This window comes from Alexandromys fortis, unplaced genomic scaffold (assembly GCF_014885135.2).
Source record: "Alexandromys fortis isolate MF-2015 unplaced genomic scaffold, M_Fortis_MF-2015_v1.1 scaffold_4, whole genome shotgun sequence".
NCBI classification, from domain to species: Eukaryota; Metazoa; Chordata; class Mammalia; order Rodentia; family Cricetidae; genus Alexandromys; species Alexandromys fortis.
In genome coordinates, this window is record NW_026067944.1 from 29,667,267 (window position 1) to 29,682,079 (window position 14,813).

Sequence of the window (14,813 nt, forward strand, 5' to 3'; positions counted from 1 at the left end):
AATCTATAGAGACAAACAATGTAGTAGTGGTTGTTAATTTGGGCATAAAGTAGAAACTGAATTAACCATTAATGACTATAGAGGAATATGCTAGAAACTCAATTGTGTCTCCCCAAAATTCATATTTTAAGCCCTTACCAAAAATCTAACCAAGCCTGGATATAGGACCTATATGGACATAATTGCCATTAAGTGAGGTCATAATAATGAGGTTCTGATATAATAATGTTAGTGTCCTTAAGAGAATGCTTTTGTGGCCAAGAAGTGTATAGCAGGGTCAGATTCCCTGCAGGAAGCCCCTGAAAAGCTGGCACAATAAGTTACCAGTGTAAAGCTTAAGTTGTAATGGAAATTGGAGGATTTTAGAGATTCTAAAAATCTCATGATATTTACTAAAGAAAGCTATAGTTACTGAGAGAACCTAACCTAGGTGAAAGGTTATGTATGTTACCGGTAGGAGGGCCATAGAAGGGGTACCCTAGTCTATTGGAGCCCACTTAATAACATCCTGTTCCCTAGATGCTAAACATGGAGACACAGCTGCTGATGTTTGCTCTTGGAGGTGTCTGTCTTGCTTTGTTCTAATTTTCCTCTATTTAGAATGGGAATGCTTGCTCCATTTGTACATCATTGTATGTTGGAATCACGTAAGTTCTCTTTTTATGATATTGGGACTCACAGAAGTGTGCCTTGTTGGGGCTGGAGGGATAGGCTCGGCAGTTGAAGGCACTTGTTGCTCTTACAGAGGACCTGAATTTATAACTTCCCTTCCAATGGATCTGATGTCCTCTTCTGACCTCCATGTGGAACACATGTGGTACACATTTATACAAGCAGACCAAACACTCATCCACATTAAAAAAAAAAAATCTTTTAAGTGTTGCTGGGACCGTTTAGGTGGGGCAATCCTGAAGTTGGTAAATGCTTGTTGAGTTATGAGATGGTGGCCATTCTTGGTAACCAGGAGTGGACCACTGCAGTTTGGAACTTAAGATGACCTCCACCAACTCCTGACGTGAATGCTTGCTCATCAGTGGGCGGTGCAGTTTTAGGAAGCTGTAAGATCTGTAGGATAGGATGTGAGCCTATTTGCTATAGGTGGACACTAGGGGTAGGCCTTTGAAGGCTATCATCTTCCACCCGGCTCCAGCCCAACTCTTCCTCCATGGTTCACTATCACGGGAGAAACCTTTGCCATGGGCTCCCATCATGCTTTCTCCACCATGATGAACTGAGACCTTCTGAAACCGTGAGCTAAAATCAATCGTTCCTTGTTTGCATCTAAAAGCTGTGCGAGTCTCCGTAACACGAGGGTAACTAAGAGGTGCATCTTCAATCTCGTGGTCCCTTGTGTCCCTTCGCTCTGGGTACTGCCTCAGAGACTTGGTTTACATCTTTCCCAGGTTCCCTAAGGAAGCTGAGCTTAGTTCCTTCCACTCCCAAAGAAATCCACTTGCACCAAGCTACTGATAATAAGATTTAGCGGAATCATCTAAGCTGTGAGAAGAGAGACAAAGAGGGAAGAGCTGCGGGTCACCGTATCCCACATTCTCTATTTTGTGACTGCCCTTCACCACCTGCACCCTGGGCTTGGTCTGGTAACACCCAACTTTCTATCTTGCATGATTAAATTCCAAGGACTTTTATGTAGTGACATTTCATTTGTATTTTAATGAATAAAGCTTGCCTGAAGATCAGAGAGTAAAAGAGCTACACTGATCAGCCTTACAGACCAGGCAGTGGTGACACACACCTTTAATCCCAGTAGCCACACACTGCCATAGAAACAAGGCGGTAGTGGTGCACGCCTTTAATCCCAGCCCTAGACAGGAATATATGATAGGAGGAGACAATTCTCACAGACAGTCTCATTCTGAGATTCCTGGAGGCAGGATCACCATTTAGGACTGAGGTAGAGGTAAGAGCCAGTGGCTGGTTCTTTGCTTTTCTGACCTTCAGGTTGAACCCCAAGTTCTGTCTCTGAGCTTTTATTAATCGTGCTACACTCCAATCCCTTTTCCGACTGAGTTCATATCAATGTATGCCATCTGCATGAAGACAGTCCCTCTAAAAGAAATTCCATCTTCGCCATTTTGTTAAAGCCATCTTTCGCACCTTGGAGTATTCATAAGCAAAATAAACAAATGAAAATGTACAAACTCTTACAGCCTATTGACAATAGCCTACTTATTCAAAATGTGAGTCACTCCATGTTTGGGCTCTACTTCTCCCTGAGCGAAGCAGCTGTGTTCTTAGGACTCCCTAACTTTGCCCTCCTTCATTCTGCTCTTGAAGGTACACGATAGGTTTTTGTGTTGAGGCTTCTCTATAATCGCCCCCATCCCACCTTTTGTTCACGTCTGTTTCAAAGCCCACGCTCTGCAGAGAACTCCCTGCACTAGCCCGTCTTTCTTTATGAATGCTCCCCTTTATCACTGGAATTACTTCCTATTATATTATAACCAGGGGTTTATTGTTTAAATCTCCCACCTCTCCCAACTCCCATTCTTGTCTAAAAGTCTCACATCACAGAGTCACACCTGTGGTAAGTACTCTTTTGAAGTGAAAAGTTAATTTGTAATGCAAATAATTACTTCTTCAGTTATCTCATTTTCAAGTGAGTATTTTCACATAGCATATTTTCATAAAGATAAATTGGGGGCAAATGATTTCACACTTTTTCCTTCTCTGTCTCTCCTTCCTTCTCCCTCCCATCTCCTTGCTGTCCTACTCATCTCTGGTTGTCTCCAGCCTCTCCTGGGACGGGTGAAAAACCCTGGCTTTTTCTCCCAGGCTCTGTTTTTCTTAAGTGAGAAACTCTCCGCTCATGTGTCTTAGTTAGGGTTTCTATTGGTGCAAGGAAAACCATGGCCAAAAGGCAAGTTGGAGAGGAAAGAGTGTATTTGGCTTACACTTCCACATAACTGTTTATCATCGAGGAAAGTCGGGGCAGGAACTCAAACACGGCAGGAACATGGAGACAGGAGCTGATGCAGAGGCCATGGAAGGATGAGGCTTATTGGCTTGCTCAACCTGCTTTCTTATAGAACACAGGACTACCAGGCCAGAGATGGTACACCACCCATAATGAACCGGGACCTCCCCCATAAAGCTAATTTAGAAAACGCTCTACAGACTTGCCTACAGCCCCATCTTAGGGAGGCATTCTCTTGACTCCTCAAATGACTTTAGCTTGCGTCCAGTTGACGTAAAACTATCCATCATACCATGTATTGGAGCAAATCTTTGTTGTACAAGAAAACCTCCCTCAAACCCCATCTTCTTCCAGGGAAATTCCTGTGCAGAACCAGATGAAGAAGGTTCTTTTGCATGGGATTGTCTGTGCCTGAGACCATGGCGGCTTAAAACTTCCCTTTGCTGACTGTTCTGTTTCTATTAACTTCAATTAAAGTCTTCCTTTTGTAGCTGAAAAACTCCAAGAAGTGGATGTCTTTATACCATGGTCTCTGCAGGAGTAAATGAGGGCAGTAATTTCTGTTCCATCCTATAAAGTCGTCGGAGCGGGGGAGAATGTGGAAGATAATGTAGACTGCAAAGCATGACTCACATATAAAAGAATATAGGCTCTTTATATTTAATCATAGGTCTGTTTGTTGGAAATATCAAGGGTAGAACTTTTGAGCCTGGAACTGGGAAGAAATGAAAGGCACAGGGAAGACAGCGAGCTAGGAACACTGAGTCTTTCCCATCAAGAATTGCCTGTTCCACCCACATGGACACGAGAGTGCTTTAAAGAGGACAATGCTATTGTACTGTGAGCTGAATTGTTTCTCATTTGAAAATATGATAAGGATAAAGCTGCTCAGAACGGGGATAGAGGAGAGTGGGAACAAGAGCAACCCTGCTCAGAATTACCAGGCAGAGGTCAAGTGAGGGAGCAGAGACTCTGTTTCTGTGCCAAGTAAATTTCTACATGAAATTCTACACATAGAGCAGAACAGGGGGGCAGAAAACTTTTACAACTGAGAGGATATTTTAAAAATATCCTCAAAAACAGGACTGAGAAGGTGTAAGGTTCCAGTCCTTTCTCACTAATGTGGCAAAAGATTCAGGAAAAACACTTGAAAGAATTAATATTTTCAATCATATAAACACCGTCGGTAACTCCATCCCACAAATCTCACCATCTCCCTATCCACTCTTGACCATAGAAAACGTGTCTTAACTTCTCTCATTAAATATAGTGTGTTCTGGTAAGTTTCTGTGAAAAAACAAACCAGAGTTACCCGAGAAGAGGGCTCCTCAGTGGGGGGATTTCCGTTCATTGGCCTGTAGGCATTTCTATGGCGCATTTTCTTGACAGATGTGGAAGGGTGCAGACCAGTATGGGTTGTGCCAGCCTGGGAAGGTGGACCTGGATTGTGTAAGAATCTTACTACCTTGAGTTCCTGCCTTGGTTTACTTCGATGACGGACTATAACCTGCAAACCCTTTCTCCTCCAGGGGCTTTTGGTTGTGACGTTTATCAAAGCAAACTAGTAGATTGTAGGACCTTTCAAACAGCCATTCTCTTGCTTATGCAGCCATGACCTCAACCGAACTTCCAAGGAAGAGATAAAGAACCAAGAAAATTGAAGTGTCCAATGGCAGAAATGCTACTTTCTGCAAGCTTGAATGTGACCTATGTTATTTAAAAAATTAGCCTTTCTAGATGATTTTTTTTTCATGTTGAAAATATATCAAACACTCAGAATACTTTAAAAATAATATAACTGTGTAACAGCTTTATCAAACATTGACATTTTCTCATACTCATTTCAAATCATGTACAAGAATGAAATATATATTTCCTTATATGTATTTCCATATATATATATACATATATATGTATGTATATCCACAAAGGCCCTCCTTGTGTCATTTTGCTCCTCTATGCCCAGAAGGAATCAGCTGCTGGTATTCAGTGTTTAGCACTTTCCTCTGCAATGCTTTGTTACATATGCATGTGGCTACACAGCACTGGAGTACAGGCTGTCAAAATGTTCATTAAACACTATTCTCTGATACTTTCTTTCCTACAGAAACTGAAGTTTGTAGATTTAGTTCATTCGTTCGTTCTAATTGCTGTGTACACATACCATTCTCCCGCCAATAATCATTTCCTTTGCTCTCAAATCTTTATGCTGTAAGAAGATGCAGCAGCGAACACTTTCATGCGTGTACCCTTGAGCATGTCTACTAATTTTTCTCTTGAACGTCAACCTCCAAGAGAAATCCCTGGTAGTGACACTTGCACATCTTCCTCTACAGCAAATACTATCAAATTGTTTTCCAAAACAGTTGTGTGCATTTGTTTTCTCATCCCTAGTTTACGGAAGTTTCTTCTTATGTTCATTTTCGGTTCCTTTGAGCTATTCACTACTGACGGCTGGTCCCCAACTAACAAAAATTCTAGTTGTGATTTCCCAGCTTCACAATAGTATGAACGCGGTGTGCCTTCAGTAGAAACCGTACTTTGCGTGTTGATCTTTACCTGGTCTAGCACTAAGCAATACACAGCACAGCACTCTCTTGAGGTGCTGGTAGCAGCAAGAAGCCATGCATCTAGGATCCGTACTACTGAGAGAGCATGCAACCAGTGTTCTTCGGTGTACTGCATTATTAAGCCATGATGTTTGTATATGGAATGTATTTTCAGTCTACAGTATTTTCATCTTCACAGTGGGTTGACTGGAATATAAAGTAATATGATATTCCTCATAGTAAGTTGAAGAATATCAGTCTTAATTTTGCTGGTCTAATGGGTATTATTTTTCCTCAACTCTTTATAATTTTATAGCCATTGTTGTATTATGATCTTTTCCAATGCCTATTTATTTATTTATTTATTTATTATGTATATAATATTCTGTGTGTATGCCTGCAGGCCAGAAGAGGACACCAGACCCCATTACAGATGGTTGTGAGCCACCATGTGGTTGCTGGGAATTGAACTCAGGACCTTTGGAAGAGCAGGCAATGCTCTTAACCCCTGAGCCATCTCTCCAGCCCCCCAATGCCCATTTCTTGAATGTAAAGATGTGATTGATTTTTATATTGATGTTGTATCCAGCAGCATTGAAGGTCTCTAATGAAGGAGGCCTGTGGTTGCTAGATTCTCTTAAACTTCCTGTGTACTCAAATATGTTGACTGAAAACAAGATTTGTTTTGGAACTTTTAGTTTTTCTAACTTCTATTCTTTTTTCATCTTATTGAATTGTCTAGGATGTTCAATAGATGATAGGTAGTATGAAATAGCATTGTAGTTTAATAAAAATTCAGCATTATGGGGAAGTTAGGGGGAGGAAAGGGAAGGGAGAAAGGATGTAATTATATTATAAACTCAAAAAATTCATCATTAATTTTCTGATTTTTTGGTAGATACATCCTCTCAGCAATTTAGAATATTACCTTCTATACACAGATTTTATGAGCTTTATTTCTGTTTATTTTTTTAAAATAAAATCCAACATCTGTATCTTTAACATTCCCCCAAATATCAGCATGCCTGGCTTCTTCCCTTCCTTTCCCTCCTTTATTCAAATGTTATATATGATATGTGCAACTTTTATATATAAAACAGCAGCTTTCTATACCTAAATGTGCTCTGCAAATTCCTTTTTCTTAAATGAATGATTATGATAATGTTTGAATGTTTATCAAAAGTGCCTTTTCTGGATCTAAATTAATCACTTTCCCTTCTTATTGGTTGTGTGGATTTTCCAATTGGAAATAATTTTTGTATTTTTGAAGCAATTAATATTTTACTCTTGACGTAATAAAGAAAGAGAAATGAGGAAGAGAGGGAGAGAGAGTCAGGGAGGGAAGAATGGAGGGAGGGAGGGAGGGAGGGAGGGAGGGAGGAAACTTCCTCAGAGAAAACTAAATTTCCATTTGCAAGTGGTTATCAGTTGGAGCTAGCGTCTGTGTTAGAGACAGGAACATGTGTCCATTTCTCCTCCTGACTCAAGGACCCCATCGGGTGCTCACCCATGCCGGCCTGGGCATGCGGCCTCCATCTCTGTGAGTTCACATGTGCAGGAGTCCCGCTGTGTTTAGAAGGCTTTGTTTCTTTGGTGTTCTCCATTCCCTCTGGCTCTTACTCCTCTCTGCCTTCTCTTCTGAGCTCTGAGGGGAAATATTTGATGGAGACATCACATTTAGGGCTGCGTGGTCTGAGGGCTCTTACTCTTCGTATGTTGTCTAAATGCAGGTCCCATCTGCTGCAGGAGGAAGCTTCTCTGATGATGGCTGAGCAAGGCACTGCTCTCTGAGTATAGCAGACTTTTGTTAGGCCCTCCTAGCGATCCATTATTATTTTATTATAATTAATATTATAATTATTATTATACATTTATTGCTACATTCCTTTGGTAGAACAGTAGTATTTTGTTTTTCCATTGGCTATCTAGTCTCAAGTTCTTAGTCACCCAAGCACAGGTAGGTATGGACTCTATCTCAAGAAATGGTGAACTCAGATGCTGGTTTGATTACTCCCTCAAGATCTGCACCTCCGTTCCACTAGCATATCGTGCAGGCAGAGCACACTGCAGGGTTGTAGCTGTGTAGGTGTCTACATTTCTCCTTCGGTAAGGTGCAGAGTACCTTGCAGCACCAAGAGTGGAGCTAGTAGGGGTACAGGCTCTGTGAAGGCACATGCTTGACTTCTCCATAGTCAATGAGTTGTGTGGTTGTGGTCTTTGGCAATAGGACCCTGCTGTCAGTTTGTGGAGAGCAACTTATAGCCTTAGCAATTGCCTGGGTTCTTTGAGGATTTCCATGAGACCCCTTTAGCCAACAACTCAATTAGATGTAACTCATTCCTCGTTCTGAAACTTCATTTGCTGTTGAGAGATGTTCAGTGGGGGCTTTGTCTCCCTTGCCCAGTTATTTGGGGATCTAACTTAGACCATTTTCATATATTGTATATAATTAGGAAGCATATATAGGTTTCCATATGGCCCCAAAATGGCCCTTAATTTTAGCTGTCCCTCTCTATATTCCCTCCCTTCTCGCCTCTTCCCTCTCCCTTGCCATTTGATCCTCCCACTCCAGTCCCATCCCATCCATCCATAACTATCTACTTTATTTCCCTTTCTGGGGAGATCTGTACCCTCCTGCCTAGTTCTGTACACCCATCCACTGTGGTCTACAGATTGTGGCTTCCTTATCTTTGACTTAACAGCTAACATCCACATATAGGCAAATACATATCACGTTTGTCTTTCTGGGTCTGAGTTACATCACCCAGGATGATTTTTTTTCTAGTTCTCTTTACCTGCTAATATCATGATTTCATTTTTTGAAAAGAGTAATAAATATTACCCTGTGTAAAACTGTACCACATTTACTTTATCTATTCATCCATTAGCAGACACTAGGCTGTTTCCAGCTTCTGGCTATTGTGAAAATAGCAGCAATGAACATTTAGCATCTATAGTAGGATAAAGTGTCCTTTGTGTGTATGCCCAAGTGATACAACCAAATCTTGAGGTAAATCGATTCCCATCTTCTAGGGAACTACCACACTGGTTTCCATAGAGGCTGTATGAGTTACACTCCCACCAACAATGAATGGGTGTTCCCTTATTCCACATCCTCACCAGCATGAGCTGTCATTTGTTTTACAGATCATGGCCATCTGACAGGTAAAAGATGAAATCTCAAATTAGATTTGCATTGCATATCCCTGATGGCTAAGGATATTGAAGATTTCTTTGTTTCTTAATCGTTTGGGTTTCCTCTAGTAACAGCTCTCTGTTTAGATCTGTACCTCATTTTTAATTGGACTATTTGTTTTCTTGATATCTATATTTTAGTTCTGTATATATTTTGAATATTATCCCTCTGTCAGATTTGTAGTTGGTAAAATCTTTTCCCATTCTTTAGTCAGTCACTTTGTCCAAGTGATGGTATCCTTTGCCATGAAACTTTCCTATCTCATGAGGTCCTATTTATTAGTGCCTGTGCTAATGGTGTTTTGTTCAGAAAGGCTTCTTCTGCACCACCAAGTTCAAGGCTATTTCACACTTTCTCTTCTAACAAGTTTAATGTGCCTGATCTTAGGTTGATGTCTGTGATTCATTTGGAGTTGAATTTTAAGAATGGTGATAGGTATGATATATTTTTTTTAACATGCAACCATTCAGTTTGACCAGCATCATTTGTTAAAAATGCTGTCATTTTTCCAGTATGTTTTCTGGCTTCTTTATTAAGAACCAGGTGTTCATAGGTATATGGATTTATGTCTAAATCTTCAGTTTGAGTCCATTGATCAACCTGTCTGTCTTTGTGCCAATACTATGCTGTTTTTATTACTGTAGTTCTGTGGTACAACTTAAAATCAGGGATGGTGAGGCTTCCAGCAGTTCTTTGGTTTTTCATGACTGGTTAGCAATCCTGAGGGTTTTTTGTATGTGTTTTCATATGAAGCTGAATATTGTCATTTCAAGATTTGTGAAGAACTGTGCTGGAATTTTGATGGAGATTACACTGAATCTGTAGATTGTTTTTGCTTGGGTAGTCATTTTTACTAAATTAATCCTGGCAATCCATGTGCATGGCATGGGAGAGCTTTTCATCTTCTGAAACTTGGACATGATGTATCTTCGATTTCTTTCATCAGTATCTTAAAGCTTGTTTTTTGTTGTTGTTTTTTTATCATACAAGTCGTTCATTTGCTTGGTTGGGGTTAATCCAAGATATTTTTTACATTTTTGAGGTGATTGTGAAAACCACAGCTGACATCGACTTGCCTTGAGCTGAGAGGCTGGATCCATAAATTGGTGAACACCCTCAAGTGATAATTTTAACAGTTGGAGGCTGGAAATGGGCTAGTGTGAATGTGAGAGTATCTTAGGGTCAGTCCCTTGGGGTTGGGGGCTGAAGAACCAGGAAAGTGTCCCTCTATCAGAGGGAGGGAAAATATAACCATCTTACCAAATTCAAAGTGTTCTCCACTGCAAAGACCTGCATTGGAAAGACTACCTCACGCTCCCCCTCAGGGGAAGGACTTTTACCCAGATCCAGTTTTGTATCCCTCTTCTGTCTGATCTAAGAACGAGTGCAGGTAGAAGCCAAGAAACACCTGGGAAAGTAATGATTCAGAAACAGCCACACTGAAAGGCTGAGATTTAACAATAATACTATAGAACCCCTACACACACCACTTCAGCAGGGCTCCAGGAAAATTATTATGGATTATAGTAGGAGGACGCAGACTCCACTCAAAAAGAAAATTTTAAGAAAATCCAAAACACTGCTAGCACTGCCGGAATTTGAAGACTCCAAGGACTAGGACTAAAGCTCAACTACTGGATTCGGACACAATTTCACAATAAACACAAGATACATCATGTCCAAGTTTCAACAAAGGTCATAAAAACACACAAAAGCACAAGAGAAAAGAAACAGTCTAAAGTGGCAAAGGAAAGAGAATATGGGTTCTGGAAAAAGCGCATAATGGTCAAGAATAGATGCAATGTGTAATAAGAGGCAGAATGAAAGGACAATGCTGGAGCTAAACAGTGCCGAGCAGAAATGAAGAATACCTTTGTAACGAGTTCATCATGGGCTGGACACAACCAGGGAAAGAATCATGGGAGCTGAAGATGTCAGTAAGCATCCAAGCTGTAATACAAAGAGAAAAGGAACAAAATTTAGGGGGAAATGGAGGGGCTGGAAAGATGGCTCAGTGGTGAAGAGTGCTTGCTGCTCTTGTAGAGGACCGTGGCTCAGTTCTGAGCACCAGCATGGAGGTTCCCAACCATCTATATAACTCTGGTTCCATGTGATAAGACACGCTCTTTTGGCCTCCATGGACGCTAGGCAGGAACATGGTGCACGCACACACACACACACACACACACACACACACACACACATATACATTCATACATAAAAGAAAGTAGAACAGAATAACCAAAAAGTGCAGGACAAAAATCTTGGTTGTTTTTTTTTTTTTTTTAAGCTGTAACTGTGAAAGATTGGAATAAAAAAAGGAAAGGGAAGAGAAAATGGAGTCGAAATATTTGAAGTAATAATGACCAAGATTTTTCCAAAGTAACCGTAACAACTAAGCCAGAGATCCAGAAAGTTCAAAGAAAGCCAACCATCCTAATTATCTGTATCTAGAAATACATTAATTCTACAAATAAACATATGTAAAATACCAAAAATATCATTTGGAGGCATATCATTCAAACTAAAGGAAATCAAAGAACTAGGAAAGGTAAGGGGAGCCCTCCATATAGAAGACAATGACATGTCTGAATTAAATCCAACTTCTCTTCAGGAGCCGCCCAAACAAGAAGAAAAAAGTGAAATATTGAAAGCGCTGAAGTAAATACCCACTCGCCCTTACCTGAATTAAATATTCATGATAACAAGCAACCCTTAAAAATCAGAAGCAGAATGAAATGAATGAGCCTTGTGAATAGAGTTGATGGCTTAATCACACAGCAAGAAATCATTTCAAGTGATATTAAAAACACAGTAATTTCCACATCATCTCTGAGATGCGCACATCTCCCAAAGCAGACGGATTATAAAGAACCTCTAAACTGTTATGAGATACTGCACTGTTCCTCACAAAATTCGCTTTGTTATTGGAACACTACCACATATGTCTTCCTGCATGGGAGAAAGAAAACAAGCAAAGATGCTGATGTCATTAGGAAGAAAGGTTTTCAGTTAAAAATAAGATACAAGTGTGAAACCAAAAAAGCCATTAAAAAATATCCTTCCCTCTAAACTCTATTTTGAATTTGCAATGTATTTTCTTTTCTCGGGATGTGCAATTTTTTTGTCCTGCTCACTAAAAGGAAAAAAAAAACAAAAGAAAGAAAAGGGAAAGATCTGGAAACAACATCAGTAAATACAGTAATAAAAACTCTTAGAACTAAGCATGCCATCTCTAAAAGACATTCCCCAATTTAAAGTAAATGAGAAGCTCTTAGGGAAATGGTTGGTTCCAGATTGGAGACAGAGATATAAAATATGACCCTGGAACATAGTATTCTAGAAAGAAAGCAACAACAAAAACCATGGGAATATATCAAAGGGGCTCAGAAGTCAGCAATGGGATTCACAACTGGGCAAAGTTGGACAATATGAGGATCACAAAAGATAAACATAATAGTTTTTAAATGCTAAGTAGGGGCCTGGAGAGATGGCTCAATCGTTGTCAAGAGTATTTACTGCTCTTGCAGAAGATCCAAGTTCAGTTCCCATCACCCATGGCATATAATGTAATTTATAGTGGCCAGTAATTCCAGTTCCATGGGATCTGATGCCCTCCTCTGGTCTCCATAGGTACTACACCTACATAACCCCCCCATACATGTAATTTAAAATAACATAAAAAACCCTAAAGATGCAAAATAGCTTAAAATACTTAAAATGCAACGTACAAACTCGGTTATTTTTAGAGGATGCTAAGGAATCAATTTATTCCTTGGAAAACTGGGAAATATAAGAATCAAGGATCCATCCTGTACAAGTTGAACCTCAGTATTCAAAGATCATTGACAAGGGAATGATTTTTTCTTCCTTCAGAAATATCCCTACTAAAAATTCAAAAGGAAGAATGTTTTATCACCCAGAAGACCCACCAGAGCCATCTAAAACTGGAGTAACAGGACACTTGAGACAGTGGCTTGAACATTGCTTTTTCACACTTCTGAGAGTTAGGGGGGCCAAGATCAAGATCAGGAAGTCTGCAAACCCCGCGGTTGATGAGCGCACCTCACTGTTCTGCAGAGGGTCCCTGCACTAGTTAGTTCTCCTCTACTTATTCGTGCACATGAATGCCTTGCAAGAATGTACGGATGGGCACCTCATTCATGGCTGGCGCCCACAGAGGTCAGAAAAGAGCACTAGATCCTCCGGAACTAGGCTTATAAATGAGCCATCGAGAGGGTGCTGGGAACGGAACCAGAGCCTCATAGGGCGACCCGTGCCCTTCACTGCGAGCCTCCTCTCCAGCCCCGCTTACTTTTCTTCTTACTGTGATGAAATACTCAACAAAAGCAACTTGGGGAAAAAAAAGGCAACTTTTCTTTTTAGGAAGGAAGGGCTTCTTTTGGACTCAAATCCAAAAGCACAATACACCCCCGTGAGGAAGTCATGACAGCAGGAACTTACGACAGCTGGAGACATTGTCTCCAAAGTCAGGAAGTTGCTAGAGACGAATGCTTTACTTGGCGCTCTTTTTCGTTCAGTGAAGAGTCTGGACCATGGAATGGTGCTATACACATTCAACGTTTTCTTTCTGCCTCAACTAACCCTACTGAGAAACTGTCTCACAGACATACCTAGGGAGAAGCTTGTTTCCATGGTGACTATAACGCCTATCAGGTTGACAATCAAGATTAAACATTGCAGCCACCTTCTCGCTAGACCCTCCTAAGACAGAGAGCAAGTAGCCAGCACTGTGTGCTCTCAGAAACACAACCGTTCCATCAGGAGGGCACCATCCGCACAAACTCACCGATACCCACTCACCCTCTGAAGGTCCCACCCCTTAGTACCTCAGTATTGGTGTTAGAGTTTCCTTTTGATTCCCACGATCACTGCTGCTGAACCCTTTTTCTTTCTAACGACCCCTTCTTATATCCATGATTTTTGTTTGCTTGTGATCTGTCTAACTTTATTAAGGGTTGTTTGCCTGACTATACGTGGGAGTTAGTTACCTGAGTGTGGGCAGCTTATCAATAGGTATGCTACCGAGGGAAATGACCAACGCCCATTAAGTTCCAATAGCACCCCAGGGAATAGGACCTCATGAGCCCCTCCCCTGCCAATGAGAGAATGTTGGTGAGTTCGCGAGTACAACCGCCATCTCATGTCCAGAAGACAGAAGACAGCATTTCACACCAGCCCTCCCATCTTCTGGCTCTTCTCTCCCTCCTTCACGATGTTCCCAGAGGCTATATAGGTATCCAGTATGGAGACGCACGCTCGGTTAGTTATACTCATCACTTTGACCAAGTAGGAGTCTCTGCAGTAACCATCGCCCACTACAAACCAAAGAAGAAGCTTCTCTAACCAAGGCTGAGAGCGGAACTAGTACCTGGGATAAGCATAAATATTTAGAGAGCAGTATGAAAACATGCCCATTTAGTAAAAACAAACAAACAACAACAGAAAAAAGCAAAACAAAAAACAGTTCTCAGTTTCCCCTGGGGCCTATGACCTCCCTAGCCAGTTGCTTTTGGCTGGTGTGCAGTAGCAGGCGTGAATTCCCACCTGTGGAATGGGCCTCACATCGCTCAGAAAGCAGTTGGTTACAACCATAACAGTCATGCCAGCGTTGCACCAGAAGTCATAGCTTGCCTGGCAGGTTGGTGGTGTAGTTTCCAGAGCTCCCAGCTGGGTACGACTGTTGATGATGTCTCTCTCCGTTACTATGGAAACTAGCCAGCAACAGGGAGGCTTTTGCTCTGTTCCTGCTCGATTTCTCTATATCCTGCAACGGAAGCATGTGGTGTGTCTTTAGCAGTAACTTCTGATGGGCAATCACAAGCAACAACAACTAGGTTGATGTGTAATAAAATTTTTTTTAAAATCACCACTTAGCTGATATTAAAAGCAAAAACCCTGATATTGTCACCTTTGAATTTTACCCATTCTGAAAATATGGGGCATAGTAAGAGGTAAATGTTTGAGGAATAAGTCAGCAAGTGTTAACAGCATCAAATGACAACTTAAAAAAAAATCATTCTTGTCTCCAAATGGACACTCTAAACATGGCTTCTTAGCTAGTATGCTTTCCTTGCCTTAAAAAAAATCACACCAAAACAAAACAAAACAC